This window comes from Suricata suricatta, chromosome X, assembly GCF_006229205.1.
Source record: "Suricata suricatta isolate VVHF042 chromosome X, meerkat_22Aug2017_6uvM2_HiC, whole genome shotgun sequence".
In the NCBI taxonomy this organism is placed as follows: domain Eukaryota; kingdom Metazoa; phylum Chordata; class Mammalia; order Carnivora; family Herpestidae; genus Suricata; species Suricata suricatta.
In genome coordinates, this window is record NC_043717.1 from 73,692,327 (window position 1) to 73,719,281 (window position 26,955).

General features: G+C 35.7%; 1 protein-coding gene and 1 pseudogene across 2 annotated transcripts in view; both read left to right on the plus strand.

Annotated features, from left to right (window-relative positions):
* COL4A5 (collagen type IV alpha 5 chain) overlaps positions 1-26,955 on the plus strand; it is a 228,554-nt gene that overhangs the window by 27,424 nt on the left and 174,175 nt on the right. The window lies entirely within an intron of this gene.
* On the plus strand, positions 603-1,982 carry LOC115283698 (annotated as a pseudogene).

Here is a 26,955-nt window from a genome sequence, read left to right on the forward strand (position 1 = left end):
ACCTCTGTCTTTGACAGTTTGATTAGAATATTTCTTGGCTGTCTTTGAGGTTATCCTATCTGGAGTTCATTGAACTTCTTGAATGTGCAGATTCATGTATAATCAAACTTAGGAAGTTTATAGCTGCTATTTCTTAAAATACTCTTAAAAGAATATTTAAATATTCTTTTCTATTTTCTTTTGGTGCTTCTAAAATATAAATGTTATTCAGCTTGGTGTCCCACAGGTTACCTGGCCTTACTCATTTGTCTCCATTCTTTTCTTTCTGCCACTCAGACTGGATAATTTCAATTGTTGCATTTTTAAGTTTATTGATTTTTTCCCTTCTGCTTGTGATAGCTAATGTTAAACACCTCTGTTGAAGTTTTCATTTCAAACATTGTGCTTTTTAGCTCTAGAATTTCTATTTGGTTCTTTTTTATACCTTCTATGTCTTTGTTGGTATTTTCCTTTTGTTCACATATTATTTTTCTGGTTTTCTTTAGCTCTTTGAGTATGTTTAAGACAATTGATTTAAAGTTCTTGTCTACCTTTTTTGCAATGGTTATTTTTCTTTGCCAGAACACAAGTGTCATGAAAACCACTGCTAAACCTAAACCAAAATGGGAAAAGATAAGACTCATATCAACATCATTGTTATTGGACATGTAGATTTGGACAAATGTGCCACTACTGGTCATCTGATCTGCAAATGTGGCGGGATCAACAAAAGAACTATTAAAAACGTGAGGAGAAGGCTGCTGAGATGGGAAAGGACTTCTTTAAGTATGCCTGGGTCTTGGATAAACTGAAAGCTGAATGTAAATGTGTATCACCATTGATATCTCCCTGTGTAAATTTGAGACCAGCAAGTATTATGTGACCATCATTGATACCCGATGACACAGAAACTTTATCAGAATCATGATTACAAGCACCTCTCAGGCTTACTGTGCTGCCCTGATTATAGGTGCTGGTGTTGGTGAATTTGAAGCAGGTAGCTCCAAGAATGGGCAGGCCCAAGAGCATGACCTTCTAGCTAACACACTGGGTGTAAAACAACTAATTGTTGGTGTTAACAAAATGGATTCCACTGATTCATTGTACAGCCAAAAGAGATATGAAGAAATCATTAAGTCAGTCAGCACTTAAATTAAGAAAATTGGCTACAACCCTGACACAGTAGCATTTGTGCCAATTTATGATTGGAATGGTGACAACATGCTATAGCCAAGTGCTAATATGCCTTGGTTCAGGAGGAAGAAAGTCACCCATAAAGTTGGCAATGCCAATGGAACCACACTGCTTGAAGCTCTGGATTGCATTCTGCCACCAACTCATCCAACTGAGAAGCCCTTGCTTCTGTGCCTCCAGGATGTCTACAAATTTGGTGGCATTGGTACTGTGCCTGTGGACCAAGTAGAGACTGGTGTTCTTAAGCCTGGTATAGTGCTCACCTTTGCTCCAGTCAGATCTATTAAAGTGCACCATGAAGCTTTGAGTGATGCTCTTCCTGGGAACAATGTGGGTTTCAATGTCAAGAACATATCTGTAAGAGATGTTCATCATGGTGGTGTGGCTGGTAACAGCAAAAATGACCCACCAGTGGAAGCAGCTGGCTTCACGGCTCAGGTTATTATCCTGAGATATCCAGGCCAAATCAGTGCTGGATATGCACCTGTGCTAGATTGTTCCCCATCTAACAAGTTTTCCGAGTTGCAAGTTTTCTGAGCCAAAGGAGAAGATTGATCATTGTTCTGGAAAAAAGCTGGAAGATGGGGTTCTAAGTCCTTGAAATCTGGTGATGCTGCTATTGTTAATAAATTGTTCCTGGAAAGCCAGTATGTGTAGAGAGGTTCTGTGACTATCCTCCCCTGGGGTGTTTTACTGTTCATAACATGAGACAGATGGTTGCTGTGGGTGTCATTAAAGTAGTGGACAAGAAGGCAGCTGGCACTGGCAAGGTCACCAAGTCTGCCTAGAAAGCTCAGAAGGCTAAATGAATATTAACCCTGATACCTGCCACCCCAGTATTAAACAATGGTGGGAGAATGGTTTCAGAACTATTTGTGTCAATTGGCCATTGAAGTTTAATAGTATAAGAGACTAGTTAATGATAATAATGCATTGTAAAACCTTCAGAAGGAAAGAAGAATGTTTTGTGGACCATTTGTGTTTCTGTGTGTAGCAGTTTTAAGTTATTAGTTTTTAAAATTCGTATTTTTAATGGAAAAAACTTGACCAAAATCTGTCACATAATTTTGAGACCCATTAAAACTAAAGTTTAGGGGCACCTGGGTGGCTCAGTTGGTTAAGCCTCCGACTTCGGCTCAGGTCGTGATCTCACAGTTTGTGGGTTCGAGCCCCGCGTCGGGCTCTGTGCTGACAGCTAGCTCAGAGCCTGGAGCCTCCTTCAGATTCTCTACCTCTCTCTCTGACTCTTCCCTGCTCACACTGTCTCTCTCTGTGTCTCTCAAAAATAAATAAAAAGCATTAAAAAATAAAACTAAGGTTTAATGAGAAAATAAATTAAAAAGATAAAGTCTTTGTCTAATAAGGACAGCATCTGGACTTCCTCAGTGATAATTTCTGTCAATTATTTTTTCTTAAACATGCTACACTTTCCTTTTACTTTGTAATGTTTGGTTGAAAACAGAATATGATGATTTTAAATGTGGTAACTGGATACCGGATTTTTATTTTTATCAGAGTTTCCTCTTTTTTATTGTTGAGGACTGTAGTTATCCATTTGTTTAGTGACATTTACAACTCATTTATGCAGACATCATATTCCTTGTCATGCGTGGTACCGAAATATGTGTTCCTTTAACTTGGACTCAGCGTTTTCTTTTTTTTTAATTAATGTTTATTTTTGAGGGAGAGATAGACCACAAGGGGGGGAGGGGCAGAGAGAGAGGGAAACAGAATCCAAAGCAGGATTCAGGCTCTGGGGCTTGAACTCATGAACTGCAAGATTATAACCTGAGCCGAAGTCAGATACTTAACTGACTGAGCCACCCAGGCGTCCATGAGATAGTGTTTTGATAGATAGTTCTTTGAATGCCAGGAACCAATAAAAGAGAGAGAGTAAAGGAAAACAAAAGAAAAATCTCCTGTCTTTGTGCATTGACTCTGTGTTGTATCATTCCTTCAACACTTAGTCAGGACATGTGCAACTCTGCCTTAGCTTTCACTTCCTGCTTATACTGGGCTTGGAGATAAGCTATTGTGAAAGCCTAAGTTTTTCTCAGGACTTTCCTGAGCATAGGTCCTACTCTGGACATATACCTGGCTTTTTAAATTCCTCAGTTAAGCATGGACATTTTTCTTTTCTTTTAATTTTTATTTATATTTTGAGAGAGAGAGAGCAAACAGGGAAGGGGCAGAGACAGAGGGAGACACGGAATACGAAGCAGGCTCCAGGCTACAAGCTGTCAGCACAGAGCCTGAGGTGGAGCTCGAACCCACAAGCCCTGAGATCATGACCTGAGCCGAAGCCAGAAACTTAACCGACTGAGCCACCCAGGCGCCCCAAACATGGACATTTTCCAATGCCCTATTTTTTCCAAAAATCCCCACTGCTTTTCTATACAGGCTTTTGGAAGTTTATCCATATGGCTTACCTTCAATCTTTTGCCCCACGCAACTGTGGATTGTCCATTTACCTTACAGTGTTTTTCACAGTGCTCACTGCTCTGCTGTCCTGAGTCTTTTCCAAGTTAGGTTAAACAAAGACAAATGCCCTGCATCAGTCTTTCAGATGGTCCTCAGACAGGTTAGTGCAGACAAATAATACTTTGTGAACAAAATCTGCTCTGCTGCCTCTGGTACCAGGGACAAGAGTTCCACAGTGTGAATGTGGCTGCCCTCTTGGAAAGTGCCGCTGAGCCTGGAAGGCAGGTGGGTAAGGACAAGCAAAAGCACCACAGACACTTTATACCACTTTTCATTTTTATTTTTCTTGATTCAGCATTGGTTGTTGTAAACCTTGTATCATTTTCCAGAGTTCTGAAAAACTTAATTTTCACAGTTCCTACTTGATTTTTTGATGTTTCTGTGGAGGGACTGGTGCTTAGAGTTTCCTATGCCACCATTTCACTGATGTCCAATTTTTTTCTAATATGAAAATCCAGCTCTTTCACTACTTTTTTGAAAGACAATCATTTCCTTATTGAGTTACTTTTCACTTTGGTTGCATCAATCACCCATACTATGTATGAATCTATTTCTGGACCGTCTACTCTTGTTTTGTTGATCTGCTTACTTATCCTTATACTAATATCATCACACTGTCTTGATTATTCTAACTTTATGATAAGGTAGTGCAAGTTTATTTGGATTGTGTTTTTATCTATAGACTAATTGACATTAATGATATTAAATCTCTTTTCATATGTCTATAGTAACTCATTCTTTAGGTATTCTTTAATTTTTCTTGGCAATTCCTTATACATTTCAGTGTACCAGTTTTATTATTTGTAGTAGTGTTTTGTAGATCCTTCAGGATTTTCTGTAGTTACAGTTATGCCATTTTTGTAAAGTTTTACTTTCCTCCTTCCATTTCTCTGCCTATTAGTTGTTTATCTTGCCTCGCTGTCTTGGATAGTACCACCAGTACAATATTCTGTAGAGGCAGTGAGAGAAAAGTGGTGAGATTAGTCATTTCTGCATTGTTCCACTTACTAGGGGGAAAGCATTCAGTCTGTTACCATTAAATGTGATGTTAGTTAAATGGTTCTCAATGGGTGCAGAAACTTTGCCCTCAGAGGACAGCTGGAAATGTCTAGAGTCATTCTTGGTTGTCATGACAGGAGACTGTTGTTGGGGTCTAGTGGGTACAGGCCAGAGATGCTGCTCACTATCCTCTAATGTACAGTACTGACACCCATCTAGTCTGCATGACAAGGAATCATCCAGGACAAAATGTCAGTAGTCCTGCTGCTGAGAAAATCTGCTAGCTGTGTGCCTTACAGGCTGCCTTTTATCAGATTAAAGAAGTTACCTTTTATTCCTAGTTTGGTGAAAGTTTTAATAAGAAATGGCTACTATAATTCTGCATGTACAGAGATGATTATATAATATTTTTTCCTTTATTGTACTTACAGAATAAATTACTGTATTAATCCATTCAGTTTGCTATAGCAAAGTATCAGTAGTTGGGATGAGAAATTTATTTATCAGTTTTGGAGGCTGAAAAATCCAAGATCAGAATGCTGGCACAGTCAGTGTCTGGTGAAGGCACCCCTCTTGGTTCATAGACAACTGGAACAAAATCTGGATCTAGCAATGTACTTGATTTATTTGGGATTTGTGGAACTAAATTGACTCCCAGAGCCTCACATTGGGAGATGTGGAAAATAATTTTTACACCTTTGTCTATTATCTCATTACAATTGGGCTGCAAAATACAAGATGTTTTTAGAAACAAGATAATGCTGTTAACATTAGTTAACTATTTCATTTTACTTGGCATTGAACACTTAATTTTCCGTGGGTACTAGTTTCCAAGGGCTACCGTAACAAAGTACCACAAAATGGGTGACTTAAGATAAAAAATATTGTCTCACACAATTCTGAAAGCTAGAAGTCTGAAAGCAAGGTGTCAGAAGGGCCATTTTCATTCTGAAGGTTCTAGGAGAGGATTGTTCCTTTCCTCTTCTTAGCTTTTTGGTGGTCACTTATAGTCCTTGGCTTATAGATACATCATTCCAATCTCTATCATCGCATGATATTTTCCCTCTTTGTGTGTCTCTGTATCCAAATCTCCCTTGTCTTATAAAGACACCAAGTCATTGGATTAGGACCCACCCTAATCCAATTTGACTGCATTTTAACTTGATTACATCTGCAAAGACCCTACATCCAAATAAGGTCACATTCTGAGAATCTGGGTGGACATGAATTTGGGGAGGACTATTCAAACTAGTACACTATACATAAGAAAATTCTTTATTTATGCTTTCAAAAGATGCTTTGAAAAGTATTTTTATTTTAATGTCCTTTGGTCTAAATGCCAAATCTAAATAGTCCTATATGCAAATGTTCAGATAGACTGTCTAAAATTAATATAGAATTTCTCAAAGTTTACAAAAAAAGAAAAATGTGGAAGGATATGATATCAATGTTATTTTTTTCTGGTTTAAATTTATCAGAATAGGGGCAAATGGGTGAGCTTTGGACTCTTGATTTCTGCTCAGGTCATGAGCCCAGGGTTGTGGAATCAAGCCCCGGATCTGGCTGGCTCCACACCGAGTGTGGCCCACTTAAGATTCTCTCTCTCTCTTTCTGTCCCCTCCCTTCCTTTTTTCCCTCCCTCCTTCTCCCCATCCACCCTCACTCATGCTCTCTCTCTCTATCTCTCTCTCTTTCTCTCTCAAAAAATTATGATTTCCGCTCAGGTCATGATCTCACAGTTCTCGGTTCATGAGTTCAATCCCTGGGTCAGGCTCTGTGCTGACAATGCAGAGCCTGCTTGAGAGACTCTCTCTCTCTCTGCCCCTTCCATGCTCTCTCTTTCTGTCAAAAATAAATAAACTTAAAACAAATAAAATAAAAAGTAAATATCAGAATAAAGCAAATGATCATTGCATTAGAAAGTGTTTGGAAGAGGAGGTTTGTGAGACAGTCATCAAACTTTTGCATTCTAGTACATGTGCCAGGTTGACTAGTACATAATCTCCTCATGCTCAAAAACCTACAGTTCTGTTGAGAGACAAATTATGATATAGCATGATGAGTACAATAGTAGAATTGTACATAGGGCTGAGAACGAAATAATTATCTATATTGAGTTCTAAAGCTGTGTGTGTGTGTGTGTGTGTGTGTGTGTGTGTGTGTGTGTGTTTAGGACAGGCAGAGAGGGAGGGAGGGAGGGATGGTGACAGTGAGAGAGGGAGAAGAGAAAAGAGTTAACTGATAGTTTTCAAAGGAAAAATAAGTAAATCAAAGTTGTTTATTCCATATACACTAATTTGAAAGTAATGATGCTCACAGTATTGTAATATGGCTCCACTATATGTGTAAAATATTCATTTATTTCAAAATGTCAATTCTCTGACAAAGTATTTTCCTTTGGATCTCAAGGATCTATTAAAAGCAAAGCTCTCCTAAACTTAACAGAGGACTGTGGGGGAGTGGAAGGGGCAAAATAGTTGAGGAGCAGGACTGAGGTAAACCATGAGAGACTCCTGAATACTGAGAACAAACTGAGGGCTGATGGGGGAGAGGGAGAGGGAAAGGTGACGGGCATGGAGGGGGGCACTTGTGGGGATGAGCACTGGGTGTTATATGGAAACCAACTTGACAACAAACTATAAAAGGAAAAAATGTAAATCTCTTCCATAGCTAATTGGGAAAATTCAGTGGGGTAATACAATACTTAAAATACTTAGCAATGCTTATAATACTTATAATAACTTGAAAAATTACAATACCATGAAACAGAAATCAGCCTGTTTAACTGCTGACTCTGTGACTGAAATAAATTGGTTTCCTTGGTTCTTCCCCTGCCCGAAGGTGTTTTTTAAGCAGGAGAAATTAGCTGTAATAATTTGCTCTGGAAGACGTGCTGTGCTGCTTTGGACTCTTTCTTTTTCTCCCCATCACCCCACAGCTTACATTTATTTTTGATTAGGTAATACATTCAGGTGGCTCAAATTTTGATAGTTATGAAAATCTATACAATTAAAAGTCTTCCATTTTGATACCACTGTTCTAGCAAGCCAGCTGCTTCAGGATTATAAGAAATACGGTAAGCTCCGGGCATTACATGAGCAGCATGGACCAACTGATACATTTCATTTGCTGTAAAATAAGTTATTTGATCAGAAGCAATGCTGTGTGCAACACAATAACAGTAAATAGATTTTTAAGTCCATAAAAAAAAAAGTCTTCCATTTTGTGCCAAGCCACATAGTTCTTCCCAGAGGCATCCTGTGTTAACAAACTTTTCTTTGTTTTTACTTTTAGAGCTATTTCATACATATCTATGGGCACTTGCAAACATACACACACCAACTGATGTTTCCTATTTTTATATATTTTCTGTTCTTGCTTAAGATCATTACATATTAGTACAAAAAGAGCTCTGGCTGTGTAGTATTATTCAATTGTATGGATGTGCCATAATTTATTTAATCAATCCTCTATTGAGAGATATGTAGCTTGTTTCCTGACTTGCTATTACATTTCTACAACAAATAGCCTTGTAATAGGTCATTTCAGATGTGTACTATCCGTAGGATAATTTTCTAGAGATGAAATTGCTGGGTTGGATGGTATGTGCCTTTGTCATTTTGATGGATATTGCCAAATTGTCCTCCATAGAGGTTGTACCAATTCACACTTATACTGACAATAGATAAAAGTGCTTGTTTCCCCAACCCTCACCAACACATTGTGCTATCAAACATTGTATCTTTGCTAATATGATAGGTAAAAAAATGATATCTCATTGTGGTTTTAATTTGCATTTATGTTATGAGTAAGGTTGAGCATCTTTTCATATATTTAAAACCCTGTGATATTTATAAAAAATATTTCCCTTTGGAGCGCCTGGGTGGCTCAGTTGGCTAAGCCTCCGACTTTGGCTGAGGTCAGATCTCACATTTGTGGGTTCGAGCCCCGCATCAGGCTCTGTGCTGACAGGTAGCTCAGAGCCTGGGGCCTCCTTCTGGTTCTGTGTCTCCTTCACTCTCTGCCCCTCCCCCTTTCATGCTCTGTCTCTCTCTCTATCAAAAATAAATAAAACATTAAAAAAAATTTCCCTTTTTATGATGGTTGGGTGCTACTGGATTGATGGCACAATATGTTTTCTCCTTATACCTGTGGACAAGTTTTTTTTTTCATTTTTTGTTTTTTGGTTTTTTTTTTACACAAGACAACAAGGGTAATTCCAAAGAGCATGTTTAGGTCAAATAAACTCTAAGCCAGAACATTTTGTGTGTTTTAAAAATTCACTAGCTTTTTACAGTTAACTCATTATACAACTAAAATATCATAGTTGATAAACAACTGAACCAATATTCCCTAGTAATTTTAAATGATTTAAATTACTTAAAGGGAATTTAAACCAATATTTTGTTACTTTTTAGTATATATTATACTTAAAATGTTTCTATCTTAAGAAAAATAGAATTATTCTATACTTAGAAACTTACTCATGTATTAGAATTTACACAGAATTATTTAAAATTATGTGTTCTCATTTAAAATATGCATTTGCAATTTTCTTTCTCAATACCTAAGACACATTATAGGAAGGTTAGAAATTCAGTGTATATTTAAATGTGCTGACTGATTCATAAATGGCTCTGGACTCCTTTGTATCATACAACAAATTGTTCTCAGAGCTTTGTCTATGGTACTGTATTATCACTTCTATTATAGTACTTATCAATGTCTGCCATGCATCATCACTAGTTATTTATGTGTCTGCCTTTCTCACTGGATGGTGAACTTCTAGAGGATATAATTTGCATTCCCCTTTAGCACTAGAATAAACTCTATACTCATAAAATGTTTGCTGAATTGAATTGAATCACATTTACATTGGGTTTCTCAGATTGCGTTTTTAGAAACATTTTTCCACATATTTTTTATTTCATTTTTACGTAATGTCTTCTTCTAATGCTGGTCGACTTTGCTTTATGCTTATATTATTGACTTTGTATTGAAAAGAATTACTCAAAATGCCCCTCTAGTAATATCATTGAAGAGGTAGATTCTTTTTATTGTACATTTATTTCCTTACTGTTTTTCATTTTCTTCCATCAAAGTCCTACTTTGCTTCTAATCAGAGGCAGTTCCAAATATTTACTGGGCAATGATGGGTAGATTGGACACTGTAGTAAGGTATATTAATTGTTTCATGTCAGTACGTTCCCAATTTATGTAGGCAATTTGAAATGTGCAATTAAAGTTCTGGTCATTGCTAATATTAAGTAATTTAGAAGGTTCTATAACAGAATGAACAGCTTTTCAAATGGCTTTTTTAATTTAAATTTTTATTATGGAATTATGGATTCACATGCAGTTCTAAGAAATAATACAGAGACATCTTTTGTACACTTAACCCATTTTCGGCCAGTGGTGAGACCTTTACAAAACTATTGTATAATATCACAACCAAGATATTAATGCTAACACAATCTGTCAGTCTATTCAGATTTCACCATATTTGCTTGTGTTCATTTGTGTGTGTGTGTGTGTGTGTGTGTATGCTTTCTATACAATTTTATCACATACATAGACTTGTGTATCCATCACCACAGTTAAAATACTGAACAGTTTCAATACCACAGGATATTTTATTGCGCTTTTATAACTACACACACCTCCTATTCCTCCCCATTATCCTAACTTATGGCACTCCATAATCTGTTCTTTGTTTCTAAAATTCTGTTCTTTAAAACATGTTGTATATTTGTAGCAAAGTGGATGGACTTCAAGGGTGTCATGCTAAGCGAAATAAGTCAGGCAGAGAAGGACAGATACCATATGTTTGCACTCATAGGTCTAACAGGAAAACAGGAGAAATCTAATGGAGGGCCAGGGGGAGGGGAAGGGGGAAAGAGAGTTGGAGAGAGAGGGATGCAAAACCTGAGAGACTATTGAATGCTGAAAACTAACCGAGGGTTGAAGGAAGAGGGGGTAGGGAAAGAGGTGGTGGTGATGGAGGAGGGCACTTGAGGGGAAAAGCACTAGGTGTTATATGGAAACCAATTTGACAATAAACTATTTCAAAAAAATTTTTTTAAAAATCAGCTGATAACCAGGGTGCTTAGGTGGCTCAGTTGGTTTAGCGTCCAACTTTGGCTTAGGTCATGATCTCACAGTTCATGAGTTTGAGCCCCACCTTGGATTCGTTGCTGTCAGCACAGAGCCCACTTTGGATTCTTTACCCCATCCCTTTTTCCCTCCTCAACTTGTGCTCTTTCAAAAATAAATAAGCATTTTTTAAAAATAAAAAAAAATAATAAACATGTTGTATAAATGGAATAGTGTGTACGAAATGTTATGATTAGCATTTTTAATTTAAAATTTTAAATTAAATAATTTTTAATGTTTATTTATTTTTGAGAGAAAGAGAGAGACAGAGCACGAGCAGGGGAAAGACAGAAACAGAGACACAGAATTCAAAGCAGGCTCCAGGCTCTGATCTTTCAGCATAGAGCCCGACATGGGGCTCAAACTCACGAGCCATGAATCATGACCTAAGCTGAAGTTGGATACTCAACTGACTGAGCCACCCAGGTGCCCTTTATGTGATAAGGATTTTGAATCAGCAAATTCCTTGGAGATACTTTCAAGTTCTTCTGATTATCAGTAGTTTATTCCTTTTTTATTACTGAGTTATATTCCATGTTATGTATGTACCACAGTTTGTTTAATCAGTCCTATATTGAAGGAAATCTGGGATGATTCCACTTTTGGGCGATTTCAAATAAAGCTGCTATAATATTACAGCACAGGTTTTTGTGTAAACACAAATTTTTATTTGTTTGGCTAAATGACCAGAGGTATAACTGCTGGGTCATATGGTAGTTGCATGTTTACTTTTATAAGATACTGTCAAACTGTTTTACAGAGTAGCATTCTTACAGTAAATGAGTGGTCTAGTTTCTCCTCACCCTCACCAGATATACTGTTGATACTATTTTTCATTTTAGCTATTCTTATAAGTTTATAGTGATAGCTCAGTGTGGTTTCAATTTGTGGTTCTCTAATGGCTAATGATGTTGAACATCCTTTGGTGTGCTTGTTTGCCATCTTTGTATACTTTTCAGTGAAATGGCTCTTCATTGTCTTTTGCCCATTTTCTAATTGGACTGTTTGTTTTGCCTTTTTACTACTGAGCTTTTGAGTTCTTTATATATTCTAGATTTCGTCCTTTGTTGGATATATGGTTTATAAATATTTTTCCCAATATGTAGCTTGTCTTTTCTTCATCTTAACAGGATCTTTTGCAGAGCAAAAGATATAAAATTTGATGAGGTCCAATCATTTAGTATTTTCTTTTTATGAGTTGTGCTTTTGGTGTCATCTAAGAACACTTTACCAAGACCTGGATACTAAAGATTTTCTAAAAGTATTATAGTTTCATTTTAACCATTTAAGACTATTAACCATTTTTAATTTCTCCATCACCATTTGTTGAAAAAGGCTGTCTTTCTTCTTTTCTCCATTGAAGGCTCTTATAGTTCTTTAAAAAAAATCACCTGGGTTTATTTGTGTGGATCTACTTCTGTGTTCTTTACTCTATTCCACTGCCTCTTTCTTCATCAAAAACATACTGTCTAGATTACTGCAGCTATATAGTAAGACTTAATATTAAGTAGACTGATCCCTCCTCCCACTTTATTCTTTTTCACAAGGTATTTTAGGTATTCTAGTGTCCATGTTATATAAATTTTACAGTTTGTCTTTGTCTATAAATCCTTGCTGGAATTTTAATTGGAATTAATCAAACCTACAGATCAATTTGGAAGAATTGACATATTTACTATGTAGAGTCTTCCAATGCATAAGTATGGTATGGCACTCCATTATTTAGGTTTTTCTACCTATAATAGTCTCTTTTGTGTTTTCCTTTTTTTGGTGTCAGTTGAGACTACATACATTAATCTGAATTTCAAATATTAGGCTTACTGAGAATGATAAAATTCTTTAATATTCATTCACTATTTATTTACTTACTCATTCATTCACAATGCAGGTTATATTTATCTTGCTCCATTGCAATTGATAGATAATATTTTATTTGCAGTATTAATATTGACTTTAAAGGTTATAACCCTGTAAACAAGTGAAAAATTGACTGTGCTAAAGAAAGGACATTACTACTAAAAGGGAGGGTATAATCTTTGAAAATTTTCTTATTTGGAAATTTTAACACCAGTATCAAGAGAAAGAGAGGGTATGAAGAGAGTCAACTTAGGAGGTAGGACTAAGTGATTAAATATTTAGGGAGGAGTAGAAATGTAAGGGCTGTATTGGAGAGATCCCATTAACGGAGTAATGCAAACATTTAGGTGAGTTGGTAACTCTTCCTTGAAATAGCAATATCAATTTTGCTTGAGTTTTCTTGAGTTACTTATTCATTAAACAAGTATTTATCGAGCCGCTACAATTTTCACTGTATTTTGTTGGGGCTTGTCAATATACAGCTGTTCAAAAGACAGGATCCCAAGACCTAGCAGTTGCTCACTCCCTTGCTCCCTTTGTTTGGTACCTGCTCCCAGTGGCCCTGAGGGTTTGTGGGCCAGGGGTGGCCCCAAAGATTAGGAGGTGGAGGAGTGAGCGGGTGTTCAGGTCTAAGTGTCTTGGTGGCACACTCACAGTGAGCCTTGGTGTGAGGAGGAGACTGCAAGGATAGACCCAGGAGCGATGGCGTCAAGAGAAACAAGTGGTGAAAAATCTCAACATGGAAAATGCCCAGCGCAGGAAAATGAAGAAGAAGAACAGGGCCCTGGGCATAATGGAGAGGAATCACGCAATTCAAGAGGAGGTGAAGGTCAGGAGCATGGAAGAAATGTCAGGTGGGGTTGAATGGATGACTTGTCCCTAATTTTTGGCAAGACATACCTAATAGGCATATTGATCACAATAAAGAGGGAGATGATGTAAGAAAGTTCACAGAGCAGATGATGGAAATCAAGAGAAACACTAAGGAGCAGGAATTTATAATGTGATATGACATATAATAAAATAATAACAGCATCTATATAGATTTATTTCAGCAAGTAAATGGCATGATAAACATTATTTGAATAGGCCTATTTTCAGATATTAGTGGTGAGTACAAAAGAGAATAACAACCTTGTATATCAGTTTTTGAGTTATGAGGATATTTTTGGTTTTACTATGTTTTAAGGTTTTAGATTTATACACATTTGAATTTATTGGTTTGATTATCAAATGAATTAATTATGACTTATATAGGTGTTTTCTGAACCATTAATACACAGCATTTTAAGTATATTCAGTGAATTGGTAATATAGGTCAAAAGGAAAGGCATATACAACATTTGGTATGAGAAATTGACCTTAATAAATGGCTGATAGTGTTAAAAATGAGTTGCATTATATTTTCCTCTTCATTCAAAAAAGATCAGGGAGTCTATAGAAACCTGTGTAAAGTTCATATTTAAATAGATATCCTGGAAAGCAAAACAAGTATGCTTCCTGATAGGTTATAGTTGAAATGCACTTTATTTTTTAAAAACATTTAAAAATGTTTATTTTTGACAGAGAGAGGGGGGAAATGGGGAGACACAGAATCCGACGCAGGCTCCAGGTTCTGAGCTGTCAGCACAGAGCCCTATATCTGGCTTGAACTCGTGAACTGTGAGGTTATAATCTGAGCTGAAGTCAGATGCTCAATCGACTGAGCTACCCAGGTGCCCCAAAGCCCACTTTAAAATATGTTTAAGGGGCACCTGAGTGGCTCAGTCGGTTAGTTGTCTGACTTTGGCTCAGGTTCAAGCCCCACATCGGCTCTGTGCTGAGAGCTCAGAGCCTGGAGCCTGCTTCAGATTCTGTGTCCCACTCTCTCTCTGTCCCTTCTCTGCTTGCACTCTTTCCCTCTCTCAAAAATGAATACACTTTTTTTTTCATTAAAAAAAATAAAATATGTTTTAAATTGAATGACATGTTAATAGGACTATTAGGAATGAGTATATATTTCAAACCAATGATTTCTTTGTATATTTCATTTGTTAGAGCACAACCATTTATTTTTACTTTTAAAAATTCCTTTTGAATATTTTGAATTGTTGAACTTCATCTTCCTTTTAAAACTTTTTTTAATGTTTATTTATTTTTGAAGGAGAGAAAGACAGAATGTGAATGGGGGAGGGGCAGAGAGAGAGAGAGACACTGAATCCAAAGTGGGCTCCAGACTCTGAGCTGTTAGCACAGAGCCCGATGCGGGGCTTGAACTCACCATGAGATCATGACCTGAGCTGAAGTAGGATGCTTAACTAACTGAGCCATCCAGGAGCCCTTGAACTTCCTAATCTTAATTAATTTCTTTTTTATGTAATTCTTTTTGAGATATTAGTGATTTTCACTTTGCTTTCTCTGCTATTCTTAGTAAACACATTTCTGGAAAATTTCCCATAAGTTACTAAGGAAGATTAAAGGGATATCTAGTTTTGTAAGGAATGGCATTTCTAGGGTTTTCTGTGAAAGTATGAATTTTCATGAAATAGAATTGCATAAAACATGGTATCACATTACCTGCCTTTTATATAAAGCCATGATCTATTAAGATACTTATAATTCCTTTAAATCAAATTAATCAATGCAATGTGATTTGTTTTATTTTTGAGTGGAGAAACAGTCTGTTTATTTTGGGAAATGGTAGGCATAATCTGCATTATGAGAACTAGATATCTAGTCCAGCCCAAGATATGGGTGGAGTGGTTATTGTAGAATGGAACTATAGAGCATTCCAGAAGTGAGGCAGCAAAGAGAAGATAAATTGTTTTTGAGCTTCAAGATTCCATATTTTCTATATGTTTTGTTTTGTTCTTTTTTTCTCTTTCTCATACATTTTATTTCCTCCTAATATTGGCTTGTACATGGCCAACATAGCCTTTGAGGCCATTCTGTATCATGACCTCTTGGCTTCCTCCGCATTGCTACCTACATTAACCTCTTGTTTCCTAGTTCAAATTCATGGGAGGAAATCTGCTCAATCTGTTTGGTGTATTTTATTTTTTCATGCTGGCCACCTGCTAGTCTACTGGCCAGCCAGTGGATTGATTATTTTTGAGTTACGTTGCTCCTTCCGGGTCTATAATTACCTATAGTCATGTATGGTAATTCTGGGTCATATAGTATAAAACAACAGTGTCTATGGCTGACCTTGTATAGGGACTGTGGGCAGGATGTCACTATGATTAATAATAGTAAAGAGTAATTTATGAAATTATGCTACCTTCAAGTAGGCTTATTTAAGCCTAAAAGCTAGTTTTTAGAAACAATATCTACACTGTGTTATAGTTATCTGGGGTGTCATGTTGATTCAGAGTTGTCTTAGTATTTTTTTTTAGAAAGTTGCTGGTACCCTAAAGTTTGCATTGCACATATATTATTCTTGGTAAAGTGGACAAATTCCAGATCTTCATCTTATAATATTTACGTATATTGTATTAATATAATAAAGTGTAAATCGTTTGGATGCTGTCTACCTGTATGGTTTGGTTTATCTATTCAGGGCGGTGTCAACCTTTCTGTAGGCTGATCCAAGAATACAAATGCAACTGTACATACCATATATGTAAAACTTAAGTACAATTTAAACCAAGTTAACAAACTGTTAAATAAAATAATGTATTCTCACATTTTGACATATACCTTTATAATGAACTGGAAGTTTAGTTTCAAGTTTAGAATTCTCAGACTCCTCACAGTTTAACACTAGAATATGATTGCCCTGAGAAATCTGATTCCTAATTCTTGGCTGGCGTCTTCTTTTGTACCTGACTTTGTCTTGCATGGGGGGCCTCACTCTAATGTATGTTTCACTCCAGCCTATGTATATAAGCTCTGTCCATGGTCCAAGCTTGCTTTCACAACCCCTTGGATCCAACAGAAGGCATATAGATATCAAGATCCCCCCTCCAGAACAGCAGTTCAAAATGGGTTCCAAAAGAGAATTAAGCCATAATGCCCCAAAGAATTCAATAGTTAAAAATAATAAAATGGCACCAATCTTGTACCATATTTGGGAGAATGGGGAAAATGGTTACATGAATAATTTTCTTTAGGGCTTAAGAAAAGCTTAAGAGCTGAGAAAGGCTGGTGGAGAGTAAACCTGAAGAAGAGGTCTGTGTGGGCTCATTCTCATGAAAGAGGCTTAGGGATATTTGGCTAACATACAGTGTGCTCTTGGTGGCGGATATTTGGGTGGGTAATTTGGGGATCTTGGGTACTCAAATTATGACCTAGAAGAGGGAGGCACAGGCTTCTGATGGTTCTTTATTTTTGGCTCCATAGATTTCTCACCTAGAACTAGGAGCAGCTTAGGAATGGCTAGAGTGAGGTCTGCTAAATTATGGGGGCCCTCTTGCCCATAACAAAGTGTGGCACTTCATCCATTAATTGTTTTTCACTTTTATGCTTGGACATAAGGGAATTCTATTGACAGTTTTTTGAGGAACCTCCACACTGTTTTCCAGAGTGGCTGTACCAGTTTACATTCCCACCAACAGTGTAGGAGGGTGCCCATTTCTCCACATCCTCACCAGCATCTATAGTTTCTTGATTTGCTCATTTTAGCCAATCTGACCAGTGTGAGGTGGTATCTCAGTGTGGCTTTGATTTGTATTTCCCTGGGAGAAAACTGAGAGCTTTCCCCCTGAAATCAGGAACACAACAGGGATGTCCACTCTTACCACTATTGTTTAACATAGTGTTGGAAGTCCTAGCATCAGCAGTTAGACAACAAAAAGAAATAGAAGTTATCAAAATTGGCAGAAAATAAGTCAAACATTCACTTTTCTCAGACAACATGATACTCTACATGGAATACCTGAAAGACTCCACCAAAAGACTGCTAGAACTGACACATGAATTCAGCGAAGTCGCAAGGTAGTTTTTTGAAAAAGTGTCTAGATATAATCAAACTTGATTCTGATTCCATTGAACATGGAAGAATAGGGAACCCCCAAAATTTATCTTTCCACACAAACAGCAAATTAGCAAATATTCTCAGAATCAACTTTATTGGCAATCTGGAAGCTAATAAAAAATTTAGAGCAACTAGGCAAATGCTTAATCAAGGAAGAAGTAGTTGAATTCCAGCAGGAGAGCTTGGTGGTGTTTTAACTTATCTAGTCTTCAATTTCCTGCTCTCTAGTTTGGCAGAGGCTTTGAAGACAGCAGTCCACATCCTAGTCCAAGTTTCTAGGATAGAGTAAGTAAAAGTGGCCTCATTCTTAAGGAACTGTGGTTGTTTATTTTGACCAGTTTGGTGGCTCCCTGAAGGACTAACTCAAAAGACTTGCCCTTATTTTGCCTAACTCAGAACTCTCCCAAGGCTGAGGCAGCTACTTCGGGGGCACTTGTGGAAAACACTTAAAGGCAAATATATTAACCACCACTTCCCATGGCAAGGAATAATAGACAAGCAGTAAGATCAACTGAAAATAATATTTGGGTGTACAAGTGTCTCTTTGAGACCCTGCTTTTAATTCTTTTGAGTACTCAGAAGTGAAATTGCTGGATCATATGGTATTGCTACTTTTAATTTTTTGAGGAACTGCCGTACCATTTTTGGTACGGTTTTCCATTTCCACCAACAGTATTCAAAGGCTCTAATTTCTCCACATTCCCACCAACCCATATTATTTTTTTTTTCAAAATAGTCATCCTAATTGGTCGAGGTGCTGTCTCATTGTGTTTTTTTATTTACATTTGCCAATAATGTTGAGAATGTTTTTATGTACTTGGCCATTTCTGTAATCTCTGTGGAGAAATACTTCTTCAAATCTTTTGTCTATTTTTAATCAAGTTGTTTGTTTTTGAGTTGTAAAATTTCTTTAGATATTTTGAATATTAATCTATTTTTCAGATATGATTTGAACATATTTTTTCCCGTCCCATAGGTTGCCTTTTCACTTTGTTGAATATTTCCTTTAATGCACAAAAACTTTTACATTTGATATAGTCCAGTTTATCTATGTTTTTACTTTTGTTGCCTGTGCTTTTGGTGTCATGTCCAAGAAATCATTGCTAAATCCAATATAATTCATGAAGCTTTCCTTATATGTTTTTTTCTAAGAGTTTTAGTATTTTAAACTTTTATATGTAGGTCTTCAGCCCATTTTGAAGTTGTTTTTATTTTTTAGTTTATTTTTTTAAATGTTTGTTTGTTTTTGAAAGAGAGAGACTGAGAGAGAGAGAGAGAGAGCGAGACCCGAATGGCAGAGAGAGAGGGAGAGAAATCCCAAGCAGGCTCCACACCATCAGCACAGAGTCTGACGTAGGGCTCCAACTCCCAAACTGTGAGATCATGACCTGAGCCAAAACCAAGAGTCAGATGTTTGACCAACTGAGCCACCCAGGCACTCCTATTTTTATTTTTTATTATTTTATTTTTTAATGTTTGTTTTTGAGAGAGAGAGATACAGAGCGTGAGTAGGGGAGGGGCTGAGAGAGGAAGACACAGAATCTGAAGCAGGCTCCAGGCTCTGAGCTGTCAGCAGAGAGCCCAACAACACGGGGTTTATACCCACTAACTGTGAGATCATGACCTGAGCTGAAGTCCAATGCTTAACGGACTGAGCCACCCAGGTGCCCCCCTGTTTTTATTTTTCAAATGTAACATTCATTATTAAAGATGAAAAGGAAGGATGGAAATGGTAGATTGAGAGAGATGTAACTTGCTATATATAGCTAATTGGACAAGTAAAATGGACAAGTAAACTATTTAACACAATTGGAGAGATTTATGTTTATTAGTAAAATTTTCTTTTATAGAGATTGAAAGCTATTCCAAAAATGTCTGGCCATTTCTATTGCATTATAACCTATAATTTAAATTTTTGTTATTGTTCTTTTATTATGATATGTAGAAGCTAACACATCTCCTGGGAGCAAATGGATTGATGCGTTTTTGCACAGGTATGGAAAATTATTGAGTCTTTTATAGTAGTTTCGGTTCTTTGACTCTAGATAAGATAGTATATATAAACTCCCAAATAGTACCTGGTTCTGCTATATTTCTCTTTCTCCCAAGTCCAGCTCTTAAAGCCTTACTGTCTCACTTGCACTTTCTAATGGGCATTTTTATTAAGTATGGTTGATTATTATTTTCATCTTTATAGAGAAAGCATTGTAAAATGGATTTTAAATGGGTTATTTTGTAGCTATTGAGCTATTGAGTAGCTATTGAGACTTTGCAATGAGATGGGGAATTTTTTAAAAAGATGTGTTTATAAGCAGTGGTAGATGGGGCTCAGTAAGTGAGTCTCGAAGTGTGCATTTATTTTAGAGATCTTATTTGTTAAAAAATAGAGAACACTAGGGGAAAAGACTCGATTTTATTAACTAAATGTACTTCGTGCATATAAAGCAATTTGAGTAGAATGAATTCAGAGGGAAAATGAAAGAGGAAAGTAACAGTTTCACGTTATAAGTTGTTAACTCAAGTAGTGAGCATTTAGAAGTGTACTGGGACAGCCTGTAGATGTGTTAAAGTTTTCTCTTAAGACTTCTTTGGAAGAGTTGAATTTAGTGACTGGGCTGTTTTTATGTAGTGTCTTTTTATGTTAGTTTTTATTTACATACTTCATGTTGGTGAGTCACATCGTCAGTAGAAATCATATGGCAACAGATATGCTGTTGTTTAACTCCGTTTCTGATTTTCTTAAAAAATAAATGTATGTACAGTGCAGTTTCTCTGTTATCCAGGGGTTAAAGGGGCCTAATCCTTGGGTCTATATAGCCATCAAATAAAGTACCATATATCACTAGAGTGAGGTTCCCAATTGCATGGGACATTAACCAGCATTTATAGAGTTTATCTTGTATCTCCAATATAAAATAACTGATGTAAAGAATGGTATTATATACATGTTCTTTGAAATTTTAGCCCATTTTCAGTTTTAATTGTTTTGAAAATTGGCATTTTGCTGAATAGGATAAAGATGTAGCTGAAGTACCTTAAAATATAATGTCCAGCTGTGACTATGCTTTGTTTACATTGTGGTTTATTTTGATAATTGCCTGATGCCCAGAAAATAATTTTAAAACTCTCAATAAGGAAACAGATCACAACTATTTAATCCTACAGTACTCTTTGTTTTTATAAACTAATTTTGGGGGTACCTGAGTGGCTCACTTGGTTAAACATCCAATTCTTTATTTTAGCTTAGGTCATGATCCCAGAGTCCTGGGATCAAGCCCCACTTTGGGCTCCATGCTAGGAGTGGAGCCTGCTTAAGATTCTCTCTCTCTCTCTCTCTCTCTCTCTCTCTCTCTCTCTCTCTCTCTCTCTCTCTCTCTCTCTTTCTCTCTCTCTCTATCTCTCTCTCTCTCTCCCTCCCTTTGCCCATCTTTCCCATTCATGATCTCTCTCTCTCAAAAATTAGAGTAAAAATTATAAATTAATTTTTAAGCACAAAGCTATATTTAAGGCTGTTTTTGAGTGAAACAATTTTAATACTGATCTCTGTGTGTAGTTTTGCAGAATTTCTCTACAAATCCACAGATGTAGCATTATGGTGACTGCATAAAAGAAGCTGTTTCAAAGTATAACAGGACCCATCATTGAATTGCTTGAAATGATTACTCTAGACAAATGATTCACTCCAACACATGCATTTTCTCATAGGTCAGCATTTTATATAAGGGATCCTTATGGCAAATGGGTGATAGGAAGGGCAAAAGAGGAGGGAAAATCCCTAAGTAAAGATATAATCAGCTGCAGTTAGTACAATGGGCAGGAGGTAAGAGAACATCTAGTTCTTTCTTCTATTTTAACATGCTAAATCTTTTATAGACAAGAAAACATTTCTAGCTTCAATACATTTGTGCTGTTTTCTTAATTTGTATTTCAGCATTCAATAAGCATGTACTTCCAGAAGGACTTTGGTCTGTCCTTATAATTTAAACATGTTTTTTCTTTTCAGATGTGTTGTTCAATGCATTTATAGGATAGATAATGTAGAGAGATTTATATGGAAATGATTGCTTTTATAAATATTCATCCAAGTCACCCACATGTTCTCAAAATGACTAATATGTATTAAGACATATGAGTGGCAGATTATATACTACAGAAGTAACACTGATTTTGTAACAATTAACATAAAATTGAGCTTTTCCATTCTCTCATTTTCTTCACTCCCATGATTGAAGTACTTAGATGATGGGTACTTAGATGCTGAGAACTTATTTAGATGTACGGTTGATGTGTTCAGGCTCTGGGTTAGAGCAGGATACTTAAAAATTCAGTTGTGAATATTTAAAAAGAAAGACAAAGGTAGAGAAATCACACGACCTAATATTAAGGCCTGCTGTCTAGCTATAGTTAATCAACATAGCTGTGGTAAAGGTAGAGGGGTGGACACATGGATTAATGAAGCAGAATAGAGAATCAGGAAATAGACCTATATAAATATTCCCCACTAATTTGTGACAAACACATAAAAGCAGTTCAGTGGAGGAAGGGTAACTTTTTCAACAAATGATGCTGGAACATTTGGACAGAAATAGATAGAAAGATGAACCTTGACCCAAACGTCAGACTTTTAAAACAATTGTATCAAATGGATCATGGACATAAATGTAAAAATAAAAGTTTAAAACTTTTAGAAGAAAAAAAGAAAATTGTCAGTACCTTGTGCTAGATAAAGAGTTCTTACACTCGATGCCAAAATCCCAACTCATGCAATAAAATACTAATACATTGGACTTCATCCAAATTAAAAACATTTGTTCTGTGAAAGTCGTTAAAAGGGTGAAAATACAAGCTCTAGACTGGGCATAACTATTTGTAAAACACATTTCCAACAAAGGATTAGTATCTACAATATATGAAAAGTTCAAAGTTCATCATTAGAAGAATCTTGTTAGAAAAGATATGAAATACACATTTCATGTAAAAGAATACACAGATGACAAGCACATGAAATTATGTTTAACATTATGAGTCATTAGGGAAATGGAAATTAAAATCACAATGAGATACTACATACCTGTAAGAATGCTTAAAATGAAAAATAGTGACAGCACCAAATGCATATAGAGAAACTGAGTTATTCATATATTACCTTTGTAGTGATATTTCCTCATGGTTTTAGATTTCATTTTCTTATCATTCACGAAATTTAACATCTTTTCATGTGCTTACATATATAACTTCTTTTGTTGTTTTGTGAAGTCCTTTGCCCATTTTTAAATTGGGATGGTTATTTACTAACTTTTCAGAATTCTTTATATGCTTGGGATACAAGTCCTTTGTTTAATATGTGATTTACAATGTTTTATCCCAGTCTATAGTTTTTCTTTTCATTCACTTAACAGTGTTATTAAAAACTTAAAGTTAAATATTTTAAATTTTGATGAAGTCCAATTAATAATTTTTTTCTTCTATAGAATGTGCCTTCTTTGTCATGTCTCTAAGAATGTGTGTGTGTGTGTGTGTGTGTGTGTGTGTGTGTGTGTGTGTTGGACAGATTTTATTGTTTAAGAATTTTTTGCCTAAGGAAGATTTTCTTCTATATTTTCTTACAAAAGCATTATAGTTTTAAAGTTTAAATTTAGATATATCTTCCATTTTGTGTTAAATTTATATAAGATTTGGAATTTAATTCAAGATTCATGCTTCTGTGGATCTCCAATTTGAATACCATTTATTTAAAAGACCATTCTTTCTCCATTGAATTGTTTTTGCACCTTCATTAAAAATCACTTGACCGTATTTGCATGATTTTATTCCCTGACTGTTCTTTTACATTGATCTATGAGTGCATCCCTTCATCAGTACAACTCTGTGTTGATCACTGTAGATTTGTCATCAAGTCTTGAGATGCTTTAATGGGTTTCTTCTACTTACTTTGCTTTTCTTTTTTTCTTTAAACTTTTTTTTAACTATATTTATTTATTTTGAGAGAGATAGAGTTGGAGAAGGGCAGAGAGAGAGAATACAAAGCAGACTTCACACTGTCAGTGGAGAGCCCAGAGCAGGGCTCGAACTCAACAAACTGCGAGATCATGACCTGAGGTGAAACTGAGAGCTGGATGCTTAACCAACTGAGCCACCCAGGCACCCCTCTACTTACTTTGTTTTTTTATATAAATTTTAGAACTAGCATTTCTATGTCTACAAAAATTTCTGCTATGATTCTGATTGGAATTACACCAAATGTATATATCATTTTGGGTAGAATTGATATCTTTATTAGATTGCACCTTTCAACTCACAAACACAATATACATCTTCATTTAATATTGTTTTTAATTTCTCTTATAAGCATTTTATTGCTTTTTTCCTCAAAAGATGAATGATATTTTAATATATTTTAAAAAATAAATATTAGGGGCACCTGGGTGGCTCAGTCAGTTAAGCGTCTGACTCTTGATTTCGGCTCAGGTCATGATCCCAGAGTCATGGGATCAAGCCCCACGTCAGGTTCCGCACTGAGCATGGAGCCGGCTTGAGATTCTCTCTCTCTCCCTTTATCCTTCTCCTCTGCTAGAGCGCGCTCTCTCTCTCTCTCTCTCTCTCTTTCTCTCTCTGTTTTTTTAATTTAATTTTTTATTTAAATCCAAGTTAATTAACATATAGTGTAATAATGATTTCAGAAGAGAATTTAGTGATCCATCACTTACATACAACATCCAGTGGTCATCCCAAGTGCCCTTCTTAATGCCCATCACCCATTTAGCCCATCCCCCACCCTTATTGTAAAAAATGCTAAAAAATATAAAACTGCTTATATTTTGTTAGTATTGAACTAAAATATTTTATTTGTTGGCATTGTTGTTAATGATGTTTCATTTTTCATTTCAGTGTCCAATTGCACATTGCTAAATATAGGAATACAATTGATTTAAATTGATTCTTGCATGTTATTCTTCTGTGCTACCACTTGATAAATTCACTTATTAATTTTAGGAGGTATTTTGCAGAGTCATGGAAAATACATAGAAAATCATGTAATCTGTGAATCTGTGACATTTTTATTTCTTCTTTTCCAATATGTATGGTTTATGTTTATATTTTTCTTTCTTCTCTCACTACTCTGGCCAGGACATTCAGCCTAATGTTGAGTAAGAGAGATTCTTCTTTCCAAAACCATTCAAGTCTTTCACCACTACATATGTATTTTTTATAGGTGCTTTTAATTAAGTTGAATAAGTTCCCTTATATTTCTAGCTCATTATTTTTATTATAAATTAATATTGAATTTTGTTATATGCTTTTACTGCATGATGTTTTTATTCTTCTGTTAATTTGTAAGATTACATTGATTGATTTTCAAATATTGAACTAGCCATGGATTCCTGCGACATATCCCATTAGTTCTGATATATTATTCTTTATGTATATTGCTGACTTCAGTGTGTGAATATTTTATTGAGGATTCTTCATTTATGTTCCCGAGGGATATATTATGTTGTTTTCCTTTTTTGGAGTGTCTTAGTGTGGTTTTGGTGTTAGCATGATATTGCTCTCATAAAATGAGTTGGGAAATGTTCCATCTCTTTCTATGTCCCAGAAGAGATTATATAGAATTTGTACAATTACTTCTTCAAATGTATATGGAATTTACTAATGAAGCTATTTGAGCTTAGCAATTGTTTTCGGGAGGTTTAAGCATTGAATTCAGTTTCTTTAAAGTTACAGGAAAATTCAATTTATCTGTTTCATTTGGGGTTACTTTTGCAATTTGTAGACTTTTAGGAATTGGTTCCATTTCACCTACATTGTCAAATTTATGACCATAAAAAATGTACATAGTATTCCCTTATTATCATGTTAAGGTTTCTTGGATTAGTAATGATGTCTCTTCTTTCATTTCTGATACTGATAATTTAGGTGTATCTCTTTAGTCACCTGGCTAGATGTTTATCAATTATATTGATGTTTTCAAAGAACCAGCTTTTGTTTTCATTGAGTTTCTCTATTGTTTTCCTGTTTTCAGTTTCATTGGTTTCTTCTCTAGTCTTTTCTTTCTGCTTCCTTTTTTATTTGTTTGTTTTTTAATTTTTATTTATTTTGAGAAAGAAAGAGCACCAGTTGGTGAGGGGCAGAGATTGAGGGAGAGAGAGAATTCCAAGCAGGCTCCACACCTTTAGCACAGAGCTACAGGCAGGGCTTGATCTCATGAATTGTGAGATCATGATCTGAGCTGAAATCACAAGTCAGATGTTTAACCAACTGAACCGCCCAGAAAAATTTTATATTTTTCTTGTAATTTCTTAAGTTATAGATAACCTCACATTTTTATTGATTTGAGACCTTTTCTTTATTTAAGTAATCACTATAACCAATGTGGGGCTAGAACTCACCACCCCAAGATTAGGAGTTGCATGCTCTTCCGACTGAACTAGTCAGATGTTCTGAGATCTTTTTTTTCTAATACATGCATTTAATGCTATAAATTTCCCTCTAAGAAGTATTTTAGCTGTATGCCACCCATTTTTGACATGTTGTGATTTTTTCGTTTATTCAAAATATTTGTTTTTTTCAAGACTTCTACTTAGACCTAATTAAAAGTGTTCTGTTTTATTTCAAACATTTGGAGAGTTTAACAGTATCTTTCTGTTTCTTATTTCTGTTTGTGTCATAGTCAGATGACATTTTATGATTGTTATTCTTTTAAATTTATAATTTCAGTGGTTCAGAATTGGTTTTATTTTGCTGAGTGTACTGTGTACACTGGAGAACAGTGTGCATCCTGCTGTTGTTGTATGAAATATTTTACAAATATCAAGTTTATAAATATCCTTACTGATTTCTTCATGTTTGTTTTGTCAATTACTGAAAGAGAACTAATAAAGTCTGAAAATAAAATTGTGGATTTGCTCATTCTTTCTTTCAGTTCTATCAAATTTTGCCTCATGTGTTTTGATCCTCTGTTACTAGTTGCATACACACTCAAGTATTGTTATGTTCTCTTGGATAATTAATCCCTTTATTATTATGCAATTATCCTCTTTATTTCTGATAATATCTCTTATTCTGGAGACTACGCTGTCAAAAATTAATATTGTGGGGTGCCTGGCTGGCTCAGCTAGTTAAGTATCTGACTCTTGATTTTGGCTCAAGTCATGATCTCACAGGGTGAGATTAAGCCCTGTGTATGGCTCTGTGCTGACATCACAGAGTCTGCCTGAGATTCTTTCTCTCTGCCTTTCTCTCTCTCTCTGTATCAGAATAAATAAGCATTATAAATTTTGGGGGACCTGGTGGCTCAGTCGTTTAAGCCTCCAACTTTGTTTTTTTTAAATAGTTTA